Source organism: Bubalus bubalis, chromosome 17 (genome assembly GCF_019923935.1).
Source record: "Bubalus bubalis isolate 160015118507 breed Murrah chromosome 17, NDDB_SH_1, whole genome shotgun sequence".
Lineage (NCBI taxonomy): Eukaryota > Metazoa > Chordata > Mammalia > Artiodactyla > Bovidae > Bubalus > Bubalus bubalis.
In genome coordinates, this window is record NC_059173.1 from 3,804,663 (window position 1) to 3,817,737 (window position 13,075).

The 13,075-nt window shown below is 38.9% G+C and overlaps 1 protein-coding gene across 13 annotated transcripts in view; it reads right to left on the reverse strand.

Moving 5' to 3' along the window:
- The window catches only part of MTMR3 (myotubularin related protein 3), a 132,219-nt gene that overhangs the window by 62,571 nt on the left and 56,573 nt on the right, over nt 1-13,075 (reverse strand). The window contains exon 2 of one of the 13 annotated variants that reach the window (XM_025267371.3): nt 2,335-2,414. The exons of the other annotated variants lie outside the window; for them this stretch is intronic. The gene's annotated coding sequence lies outside the window, so the exon portion shown is untranslated. The remainder of the gene's footprint in view (nt 1-2,334; nt 2,415-13,075) is intronic. 13 annotated transcript variants of the gene reach the window in all.

The window sequence follows — 13,075 nt, forward strand, 5'->3', positions numbered from 1 at the left end:
TCGATCTGTTTATGTGACATAAAGTCACATATATGAACAAGACTGCACAAAATATCAAAGTCCTAAAATCAAGGAGTCAGTCAACATTTTGCATTATTCACATAACCTCTGAAAACACTTTATATACAAGAACCATATAAGAGGCTAAATATGTAAATATAAATGGTTCTAACCACTTTACAAGTAGTATTTTTGTCTCCCAGTAACTTTTAAATTTTATAACTCAGGCAGAGCCATATTAACAACATGCTATACAGGAATTAAGGCTATTCATAATACGCAACTTGAGATACAAATTGTACTACTATCAATATTGGTTCTGTTGTTTAATGAGGTACAACACAGTAGAGCAGGAAAGTTTAAAGGTTTTAAATCTGCAGGAACTTTTCTTGCTAAAGCATAATTTTTGCTTAGTATTTGAAAATTGAAATACAAATTACAATTATTTTCATTTTTTTCTTTATACAACAGTAAGGTTATTATTGATTTTTTAAAATCATGTCTGTAGGTACACTGTATCATCTATGAACTTTATTTAGGATAATAAGAAAACATTTGTCAAAAAGAACAGATGCTGGGTCTCTTTGTCCTTAGCTGTTAAAAAACAACCAGATAAGACAATGTATTAGTATATGATGGCACATTCCACGTAAGTACTAAATGCAAGAAACGATGAGACATTTCACTGTAAATGTTGTAGTACTCTGATACTTCTTGGGTAACTCCAATGACATGCAAGTGCTCAGAGTTCAGAGAAAGAGACAACCAGGGAGGCTTCACAGGAGGTGGAGAATGACTTAGTCTAACAGATTACATGGAATTTAAATAAAAAGAAAGAGGGGAGGTAAGCCAAGTGAGGATGGATACACATGCCACAGTGGGAAGAGGACACATTTTTGAGCAACAGAGAGTAGGTGAGAATACCAATCACCTTCAGGGAAATGAGACTAGAAAGACAGCGCACACTGTGGGCCTTGATGCCAGGCTGACGAGTTTAGATTTCACTCGATGGCATAAAACCAAAAGCTTCATGAGCAGGAGAATAACAACATGAAAGTGGTCGTATGAGAAAGCAGCAAGCAGGATGGTTTGGAGGGGAAAAGTCACTTACGATGTTTCCAGATTAGTAGATCAGATATTAACTGCTAAGGGCCCAATATCTTAATGATAGTAAAAGCACAGAGGCACCACCAAAGTGAGTGGAAAACATTAATTGCTTAAGCTTGGTAATTAATTAGGAATGAGAAAAGGAGGCAGAGCAAGTTGGCAAAGATAACTGCAAAATTCTAAGCCCTGTGGTAAGTAGAAAAAGAATGGTTTTGTTAAGAACCGAAGAGCAGCTTCCAAGGAAGCAACACCAGATAGGATATACTGGCTTTAAAGGTGGCCTCACAAGTAAATATATGTCCAGCCAGTAATTAGGGGTAAAATGGGATTAGATTCAGGAGACAGGTCAAATCTAGGGGTAAGAATGAACTGATGGTGTTCCATTTATTTCCAAGAAATTACTATCTACTACAAGAATCATCTGACAATTTCAGAAATTACTTGGTAATGTATTCTGTCAAAGATAGGATAAGTCCATTAATACCGAAGTGTGTAAAGGTTCCAGAGGTGTAAAGCTCCAAGACATGGACTAAACAACAGGATGACTCAACAAGAGGCTCAGGCAGGTCCGCTTCACGGCCAGCAACGACTCCTCATACCACAGCCAAACACCCCCTTAGTTGGAAACAAGTATGCCGCTGTGAAACGCTGCCAACCAAATTTTAAAAACTGCCCATGGCTCTTCAGATTATCTGCCAGATAAAGGCCATGTAGAGTAAGTCTGAAGGAAGCTCTCTGGTGCCACAAGCTACTGTCTCATGAAGCCAGGCAGTATCCCATGATAGCAGCCATGCATTTGAAGAGGTAGAATGTAAAGTGGTTATGTTAAATCTAAGCAATAACCTAATGCGTCTAAGAACATGGATTCTTAAGCACATTGAGCACTGATGAACAGCACTGATGAACAACCTGGGCAGCAATGTGGAGTAAGAGTTGGTGATGGTCACTTTTATGTTCCACCTGGGGAGTAGTGTTAAAAGGGAGGGGCGGGGAACTTGCTGAAGTTACCTGATCTAAGAGGGTAAACTGTTTACAATCATGTAATATACTATGGATTGAATTTTATCTATTTTAAGAGGAAACTAAACAAAAAATAGACATACTTGATTATTAAATACCAAAATATAAGACATTACTGTACACAAGGTCCTTCAGGAAGATAATGAGGAAATTATTAAGAGGAAGGGCATGGAGGCCCCAAGAAGGCTAATGAGGATGGACACCTACATGGAAGAGTCTGTCATCATCTTAGGCCGCTACTGTATCAGCTTCAACAGGGCAAAGAGGCACACCAATCTGGACCATTTCTGTAATAAAATAAGGGAATCTAAACTACAAAAACCAATTAGATTAAACCAAATACACAAGGAAAACAGAGACTCAAAGTCAGTCCTCCTATAATATGGGTGGGGGGGTGAGATTCAGGGGAAGAAAGGGTAACTCAAGCAGCACTTTTTGGGCTACAGTATGTTTTAACTTCAAAAGAAAAAAGAAACATTTTTTTTCCCCACAGACCTGTCTCACTTTCAAATGCAAGAATAATTAAGAGTTCAAAACTTTAAGAAGACAACTTTGAGTAATTTTAAAAGACTCTTATTTTCACTGTATGTGAAAGAAATGGCTTTTCTTGCACGTGTATTGCATAGTAAGAAACACTGACAGTAAAACTTGAGTGTGGAGGCAAAATAAAGTAATTAAGAGATGGTAATTTTTAATAAGTGACTTTACAACTGCTACCACTTTGGGCGAGCTTTTCAATTTCTCAGTGTTTCCTCATTTATGCCTAGTAACTTTTTGGATATCTGATGGATGACATGACCTTCCCAAACTAGGATTCCATGGCATGTTGGGGAGATTATTCCATGGTGGGGAGATGATTTAATCACTAGTAAATCCCAAAACTTATCAGCTGAGTAAAACTACTGTGGTTTGGTCTTACTCCTCGTACAATATCCCAAACCTCAAGCTTTCTAAAACGTTTGCTGCTGAAGTCAACTATAAATGATAATAAAAACCAAGAAACAGTTCAAAAGGCATGGCTGAACGCTCTCAGTTGGACTTTTCCCCCCTACTTACAAGGATCGTGTTTTTTAAAAAGTGAAAAACAACAACTAAATGTAAAACTGAGTCAGTGTCCTGGTGCAGTGACACTTCCAAACGAGATGCTCTATGTCTTTCCCACCTCTTTCAAAAACATTAAGATCTGTGTGTTTTCAGGGATCCAGACACAAGTTCGTGATGAGAGTATGCATTCCTCTGCCAGCTGCAGGCTGCAGATAAGCAGTTAAAATATTATCATTCCCTAAGCAAAAAAACAACCATCTTCTTGAAAAACAAAAATCCAGTAAGTTGTTCAGAAATGGTCAGATGAACTCTGTTATAATCTAATTTCTGTATCAAAGAGCAGTAAGTCTCTTGAACCAGCAATATTTATGGCAATGTTCACTCTAACAAGTTCTGTTTCAATAGATAATAACCAAATATCAATCTTGTATAATTCTGTGAATACATTAGTAGTACAAGAGTGTGGTTCATTCTATCAGTTTTGGTGTGTTTTTTTTTTCAAATGTGGAAAAGTTCCGAATACATTTCTCAAAGGAGGTGCTGCAACACACAGAATTTCAGTTACTGATCAATACTTAAGATCATTTGTCTTCACTTAAGTGACAAACATTGACAGCTGCTTTTTCCAAATGGGACCCCAAAATGTGAGAAGTCAAAAGCAAAGAAATTGTCCTCTAGTGTTTTTATATATTAAGATCTGACTGCATTTCAGATGTACCTTTTTGCTTTTCACATCTCAAGAAGGCAAAAGGAAGCCCTGACCACCTTCTCAGAAAGATCAACTGTGATCAAATCAACTTTAGCAAATTTGATTTGTACCTTTTAAAATCACTTTTTTTTTTTTTTTAAATCACTTATTTCTTATAAGTGCTTCCCTTTTAAACTTACTCCTTACACAAAAGATAGGATGAGGGGAAGCGTAAATCATACATGATGTCTTTTTTAAATTCATACATGACGTCTTGGTGAAGACATTTTCTTTTTTTCCTCTATTTTTTAAATTATGCAAGTATGATAACACATTTACAGGAAACCTGGAAAATACAGAACAAAGTTACATATAGTTCCACTATTACAATTATTTTTAAGTAGAAGATTTTTAGTTTGAGTTTCAATATCAAACTCTCAAAAATTAATAGAATGAATATACAGAAAAGTAGAAGGATATAGTAGACCTGAAAAGTTCAGTGAAGACATTTTCTGGTGGTGACCAGAAAAGATTAAAACTGAAGATACAATACAATCTACTAAAAAGGGTAAAAATAACTTCAAGAGTTTAATGTTTTGACTTGCTCTACAATCACTTCTATAAAGAAAACATCCACCTCATATTACTCAGATATATTAAATTATTAATAGGATTATAAATTTCTATGAGTAATTTGTAGTATTATCTTCTGACACTATCCTCCACCAAAAGTCACAAGGTAGGTATTTTACTACTGAAATTAAGAATTTTAAATTTAGCTTTGTGAGGCAACATTTAGGTTCACCATGGTAAATGGAGAGATGTTCCCTAACACCTAAGAAAGAAAAAACAAACTATCAGAAAACAAATACTTAAGTTTTGGTTATTGACAGAGAAAGTCCAGGCATTCAAATCACTAGAAATTAATTAAAAGACACGCAAGATCATTTTATCTAAGTGCTGGGGTAGTTCAATATTTATAACTGTTATGGAAAGATCAGAAAGACCAGCTCCAGTGTTGGAAAAATGTTTCTTGACTTTTGTTTCTTTGACTAGTTCCAAGGCCTGCTGCTGCTGCTGCTGCTGCTAAGCCGTGTCCAACTCTGTGCAACCCCAGAGACGGCAGCCCACCAGGCTCCCCCGTCCCTGGGATTCTCCAGGCAAGAACACTGGAGTGGGTTGCCATTTCCTCCTCCAATGCATGAAAGTGAAAAGTGAAAGTGAAGTCACTCAGTCGTGTCTGACTCTTAGCGACCCCATGGACTGCAGCCTACCAGGCTCCTCTGTCCATGGGATTTTCCAGGCAAGAGTACTGGAGTGGGGTGCCATTGCCTTCTTCGAGTTCCAAGGCCTACCTTTGGGAAATTAATAAGAGAAAATAAATTCCTGCACAGTCATTTATGTCCTGCCACTTGCTCTCAGTTATCTTTTCCTGAAGAGGAAAGAAGTAATTTTGTTTCCCCAGTCCCCCTTTCTCCCTACACTGTCCCAAATTGAAGTTCTCATGGGCAATCATAGGACAAATGTTCCATTTTTTAAAAAAGATTCCTACTCAGGAAATTCATACCTCATGGAAACTAAAATTTTCTAATTATAACCTTATAATGACTTCTGCCCCTCTTAAAACATCATATGATTATCTCAACAGAGCCTGCAGACTCTGACCATGCCTCCTACAAGTCAAAGAATAAAATTATAACTACATTTTCTTGGACAAAACACCGAAATGACCAACTCCTACCTATGAAGATGAGCAGTTTTACAATAGGTTCTCAAAAGGTTTTTTAATAAGGCTTAAATTATGAGCTCCAATTTCTTATGTACCCCAACAGAAAAAGACCACTAATCATGAGCTAGGTAGCAAAGAACAAAAACTTACTTTTGTTAAAGGCAACTAAAATATTATGCAAAATTCAACTACCAATGTCATTTTGAAATCTACAAATTCACACTGTTTATTCCAATATGCTTTGCTTCTGGACCCAGCCCTAAAAGGGCAAGAACACTCTCCAAACCCCACCCTTTTTACACCAATCCTCTGCCCTCAAGCTGGATAAGAGGTTTCTTTTCTAGGAAGACAGCAACTTAGTTTGAAGGTCAACTTACCATAGGAAGTCAAGAGTTCGCCCATGTATAAATGACATGATTTTCCTATTAGGCCTAGGTACTTGGGATGTTCAACACCAATTCTAGAAAAATTTGGAATTAAAAACATATTTCTGCTTTCTTGATTATGCCAAAGCCTTTGACTGTGTGGATCACAATAAACTGTGGAAAATTCTGAAAGAGATGGGGATACCAGACCACCTGACCTGCCTCTTGAGAAACCTGTATGCAAGTCAGGAAGCAACAGTCAGAACTGGACATGGAACAACAGACTGGTTCCAAATAGGAAAAGGAATACGTCAAGGCTGTATATTGTCACCCTGTTTATTTAACTTATATGCAGAGTACATCATGAGAAACGCTGGGCTGGATGAAGCACAAGCTGGAATCAAGATTGCCGGGAGAAATATCAATAACCTCAGATATGCAGATGACACCACCCTTATGGCAGAAAGTGAAGACAAACTAAAGAGCCTCTTGATGAAAGTGAAAGAGCAGAGTGAAAAAGTTGGCTTAAAGCTCAACATTCAGAAAACTAAGATCATGGCATCTGGTCTGTCACTTCATGGCAAACAGATGGGGAAACAATGGGAACAGTGGCAGACTTTATTTTTTGGGCTCCAAAATCACTGCAGATGGCGATTGCAGCCATGAAAATTAAAAGATGCTTACTCCTTGGAAGAAAAATTATGACCAACCTAGATAGCATATTGAAAAGCAGAGACATTACTTTGCCAACAAAGGTCCATCTAGTCAAGGCTATGGCTATTCCAGCAGTCATGTATGGATGTGAGAGTTGGACTGTGAAGAAAGTGGATCGCCAAAGAATTGATGCTTTTGAACTGTGGTGTTGGAGAAGACTCTTGAGAGTCCCTTGGACTGCACGGAGATTCAACCAGTCCATTCTAAAGGAGATCACTCCTGGGTGTTCTTTGGAAGGACTGATGCTAAAGCTGAAACTCCAGTGCTTTGGCCACCTCATGCGAAGGGTTGACTCATTGGAAAAGACTCTGATGCTGGAAGGGCCTGGGGGCAGGAGGAGAAGGGGACGACAGAGGATGAGATGGCTGGATGGCATCAGCGACTCAATGGACGTGAGTTCGGGTGAACTCCATGGACGTGAGTTCGGGTGAACTCCGGGAGTTGGTGATGGACAGGGAGGCCTGGCATGCTGGGATTCATGGAGTCTCAAAGAGTCGGACACAACTGAACGACTGAACTGAAAAAATAGCTATCAGCATTCCAAACCTAGCTAATCTGTATACTGCTTATCAGTTTACCAATATACAGGAATATTAATGGTCTTCTCTCCATCTACAAACAGATTCTTCAGAAAAGTTGTGGTCTCCTCTACTTAGCTTTATGCAGAGTAATAGGCAACAAAATGGACAAGGACCAGAAAGCTGAATGAAAATGCGAATCCATCCTTCAAGCATACAACTTAATAATAAAGAGAAGAAACAGATTTTAATTTTAACTGCTGTCATCTCAATTATAAACTGTCCAACTCCAGATAGCCAACAGGCATATTCAGAGAAGAGAGACAAAATTCCAAGAGTGGAGGCTATATGTGCAACAAAAAGAATCCACTCTTACCCTGGTCCAGTTAAAATATGTGTGCTGTGCTCAGTTGCTCAGTTGTGTCCAACTCTTTGCAACCCCATGGACTGTAGCCCACCAGGCTCCTCTGTCCATAGGGATTCTCCAGGCAAGAATACTGGAGTGGGTTGCCATGCCCTCCTCCAGGGGATCTTCCCAACCCAGGGATTGAACCCAAGTCTCCCGTATTGCAGGCAGATTCTTTATCATCTGAGCTACAAGTGATATTCTTCTGGCAATTAGGCAGGGGGCTACTCATATTTTTGAAAACAAGCCAGTGAAGACCCAAATAACCTCTCATAACCAATCACACACGACAACGTGGGCTCTATTTAAAATGGTGACCTCAAATACCCACTCTTCTGAAGCAGTCCTCTTCAATTATTAAATAGCCAAAAAACCAGAACACCATCTTCTTAAGAATCCTTTTAGGACCAAAACAATTCAACAGATGCCCAGAAAACAACCCACCCTTTTAAACTAGTAACATTTATTTCATGTAAACAGAGGAAAACATGTAACTGCCATTGAAATATATATAGGGAGAAAAAACTTTTTCAGCTAAAGTCAAAAAGTAGAATTCATGAAAATGTTTTACTTAAAAGGAGAGCAAAAGTCGTAAGCTAATAAGAAATAAAGTTGTCTTATTAAGTAAAGAGGATTCTCCTTAAATAACTGCACTTAACCACTCTAAAAACCTTAGACAAGTCATAGGTTCAAATTGAAGACACAAACCAAACCATGAATTTTAAGAATTCTTAAGCTATCATTTCGTTTAAGCCATTAATCAGAAAATGGGATGGGGGCTTTTTAAAACAGCACACTGGCTAAATTCCTTATATTTATACAAAACACATTAAAATACAGGTATTAGTAAAATAGTTATCTAAAATAAAATTAAAAACTGCTGAAACGTACAGCCTAATATCAACCTATTCTAAACACAGTGGGCAGTCTAAGTATATTGCTTATACATCAAAAAAATGTAAGTACTAGGACTCCCCTGGTGGTCCAGCAGTTAAGACTCAGAGCTTCCACCGCAAGGGACTCGGATTCATCCCTGGTTGGAAACTAAGTTCCTGCATGCCGCATGGTGTGGGCAAAAAAAAAAAAAATCCACACAGACAAGTAACTGGAATTCTCAAGTTTCCAATAAGCATGTGAACATAACTACTAAGAATATCACACCTTCAAGATCAATCTGAGCCACTCATGTTTCTTTCATTTTCCAACATGAAACTAAAGGAACTGAAGTTCAACGAAACTAAAGTCTAAAAAAGGTCTAAGAAATAATGCATTACCCAAGCTCTGTGGTAAATATCAGGCCTATGAATGAATGGACAACATATCCTGTACTACTTTCATTTTTATCCAGGACACACATATGCTAAAATGCAAAGAAATATAAAGACCTTGGGAAGAGTTTACACTTTTCTATTGATTTACTCTTCAACATCTAACCTAGCCAGAGATCAAATGGCCAACATCCACCGGATCACAGAAAAAATGAGGGAATTCCACACACAAAAAAATCTACTTCTGCTTCATTGACTACACTAAAGCTTTTGACTGTGTGGATCACAACAAACTGTGGAAAATTCTTAAAGAGATGGGAATTCCAGACCACCTTACCTGTCTCCTGAGAAACCTGTATGCAGGTCAAGAATCAACAGTTAGAACTGGACATGGAACAATGGACTGGTTCCAAACTGGGAAAGGAGTACATCAAGGCTGTATATCGTCACCCTGCTTACTTAACTTATATGCTGAGTACACATCATGCAATGTGTTGGGCTTGATGAATCACAACCTGGAATCAAGACCGCCAAGAAAAATATCAACAACCTCAGATATGCAGATGATACCACTCTACTGGCAAAAAGTGAAAAGGAACTAAAGAGTTTCTTGATGAAGGTGAAAGAGGAGAGTGAAAAAGCTGGCTTAAAACTCAACTTGTAAAAAACTAAGATCATGGCTTCCAGTCCTATCACTTATGGCAAATAGATGGGGGAAATGTGGAAACAGTGACTGATTTTATTTTCTTGGGCTTCAAAACCACTGCAGAGATGGTAACTGGAGCCATGATATTAAAAGATGTTTGCTCCTTGGAAGAAAAGCTATGACAAACCTAGACAGCGTATTAAAAGAGGACATCACTTTGCCGACAAAGGTCCATATAGGCCAAGCTACGGCTTTTCCAGTAGTCATATATGAATGTGAGAGTTGGACCATAAAGAAGGCTGAGCACCAAAGAACTGATGCTTTTTAACTGTGATGCCAGAGAAGACTCGAGAGTCCCTTGAACAGCAAGGAAATCAACCTTGAATATTCCTTGGAAGGACTGATGTTGAAGTTCTAATATTTTGGCCACCTGATGCAAAGAGCTGACTCACTAGAAAGACCCTGATGTTGGAAAAGATTGAGGGCAGGAGGAGAAGGGGGTAGCAGAGGATGAGATGGTTGGATGGCATCACCGACTCAATGGACATGAGTCTGAGCAAAGTCTGGGACACAGTCAAGGACAGGGAGGCCTGGTGTGATGCAGTCCTTGGAGTTGCAAAGAGTAGGATATGACTTAGTGACTGAACAACATCAACATCTAACCTAAAACTTATATTCTACAATATATAGGTATTTTTTCAATTGTTTCCATGGTATAGTACACATACTATTGGTGATATGTGAGAAGATGATTTAGATGTAACATAAATGCCTTTTTTAAAAAATATACTTGTGTTAATGAACACTAGAAAAACCATTCTTCATTCTATTGACTCTGAAATGCCACTGAATTCAAGGTACATAATTAAACTTACACATCACCAAAGAAGGAAAAAAAAAACTTGATCTTAAAATGAATTACCATTTGGTATACAGATACTGCAAAAAAAACCCTCACATAAGTAATGTATTAAGCAGATGTTTGGGAGACGCTGCATGCGTGTCCTGATAACGTGCATGTGTGTCCATCGTGTCTGACTCCGTGCAGCCCACGGGCTATGGCCCACAGGCACCTCTGTTCAGGGAGTTTTCTAGGCAAGAATACTGGAGAGGGTTGCCATTTCCTAGTTCAGGGGATCTTCCCAACCCAAGGACTGAACCCGTGTCTCCTGCACCGGCAGGCAGATTCTTTACCACTGAGCCACCTGGGAAGCTCTCATATCTCACTATATGCTAATTCAAATCCTTCATAATACAAACTGCTACTTACCTGTCTCTCCTCGAGTTGCTTTATTCTCTCATTTTGCTTCATAAGACCTACTTTTCCCGTCCATTAAAAGTCTGAATCCATTCAAAGCAGGCCTGAGCAGGGCCTCAAACATCCGGTTCTCCCCCACAGAAACGACAGCCTCTCTCTCTCAAGGTTTCTGCTACTACTACCTGAAAACTTCCACCACTTCCCCAACCCTGACAGCAACTGCTGGCACAGTAGCAGAATACCAGACCTACTCTGGACTGTCAATGTAGCGCTTCCAACTCCACATGTTCCAAACAGAAGCCACCACTGGCCTCCCTTCCCTCTCCACACCGTATCTTCTTTCTTAATATTCCACTGGGAATCTTGGTCAGCCTAGGTCCTCAAGGCTGGAAACTATCTGACACTATTTCCAACAGCATCTGCCACCATCTCCTTCTCTGAAATGCACCGTTTTCATCTTTCCATTTCACACCACCAGTACTGGTCTAGCAAACTGGTTCTTAAGCATTTGTTGAATTAAATTTATTTAGACCTTATTATTGAAGAAACAAAATCACCAGCTAAGAAATGATTCTAGTCAATTGCTCTTTCAAACATTACCTGGCATAACCATCCTGTCAACAGACATTTTAATAAAATGTCCCTGCTCAAAAAAGATATGTCCTATGGCATACACACCCAGAATGAACAACTTGAGGCTTTTTTAAGATTCTTCATGCATGAGCTTCTATCACTGCTACTACTTCTGCCTCGTTTACACATACCACCTAATCCATTTGGATAAATCCTACATATCTTGCCAGGCTTCCCTTGTAGCTCACCTGATAAAGAATCCACCTGCAATGGAGGAGACCCTGATTCGATTCCTGGGTCAGGAAGATCTGCTGGAGAAGGGATAGGCTACCTATTCCAGTATTCTTGGGCTTCCCTGGTGGCTCAGCTGGTAAAGAATCTGCCTGCAATGTGGGAGATCTGGGTTCGATCCCTGGGTTGGGAAGATCCCCTGGAGAAGTAGGGAAAGGCTACTCACTCCACTATTCTGGCCTGGAGAATGCCATGGACTGTAGATCCATGGGGCTGCAAAGTTGGACATGACTGAGCAACTTTCACTTTACTACATATCCTTCAATATTTGGTTTGAAAACAGTAATTTCACTATCAAAGTTTTCCCTTCAGAGTTCAATGTACAGTTTCAACATAGCTCTATTTTATAACAGAGCTCACTACATGCCGTTATAATTATTTACATTTCTATTTGTCTAGACTATGATTAGCTACATAGGTAATTTTCCTACTCAACATCTGAACTCAAGGGCCATACACAACCTGTTAACAAGATGCATTACAATACAGATTACTAGGTAAGAACACAGGTTCTGGAATCAGACCATTTTGGATGTGAATTTTGGCTCCAAACTTATTTGAATCACTTTGGGAAGTTCACTCAGTCTCCTCATCTGTAAAATGGAGATAACATCAATATGTTTTCTAATCAGTGTTCAATGAATACTAATTCTGATGAGGACAAGAAAGATGCTCAATGACTGCTTTCTGGATTTAAAAAAAAAAAAAAAAAAAAAAGGGCACAATTTAAGTCAATACGAGAAATTAACCAGAGCCTTCTATTACTAGCCACTGAATAAATGTTTCAAGCACACCCATGCCCATTTAAAACCTCTAATTCTAGTTCTTACCATAAATCCAACATTTCTACCTGCCTTTCTTCATACAGAAGAAACCCCTGGGACTGATAGATGTATACATTTCCATTATTCATTATAAACTTTCTAAGTCCAAAATTTTTTTAAAAAATAATGTGATTTTGCTGAAGCAAAAATTTTAGTTGTAGGCACTTGAGGCTAACCAAGAAGAAATAACTGACTGAGCCAAGCAATATTAACCGTTTTTCTCCACATTCTCAACTCTCAGGACACTCTCACAGTACTTGTCAAGATCTAGTACATACCTCTCAACAAGGCCTCCCCAAAATGAGGATCTTTCTTCTTAATGACAAGGTCTCCCCCAAACGAACATCCTATTCTTCCCCTCTAGGACATTCTATGTTCATTCCAAATTCCTTGCCATTGTTTATGTTTCTTCCTATACCCAGACTGGCCCTTTCTCCACCAACCAGATCCCTAGAGCTTCACTAATAATCCAAACCACTAAACCTTCACTGCATTTTTCCAAGTATACATGATTTAACGTTTATTCTCTTTTGCCTAGGTCTACTTCTTTCCCTCCCCCAATTTTCTCACCCTCCTCCTCCTCTTTCTCCCTCACTCTTTCAAATGCAGAGGCAAATTCCCTCA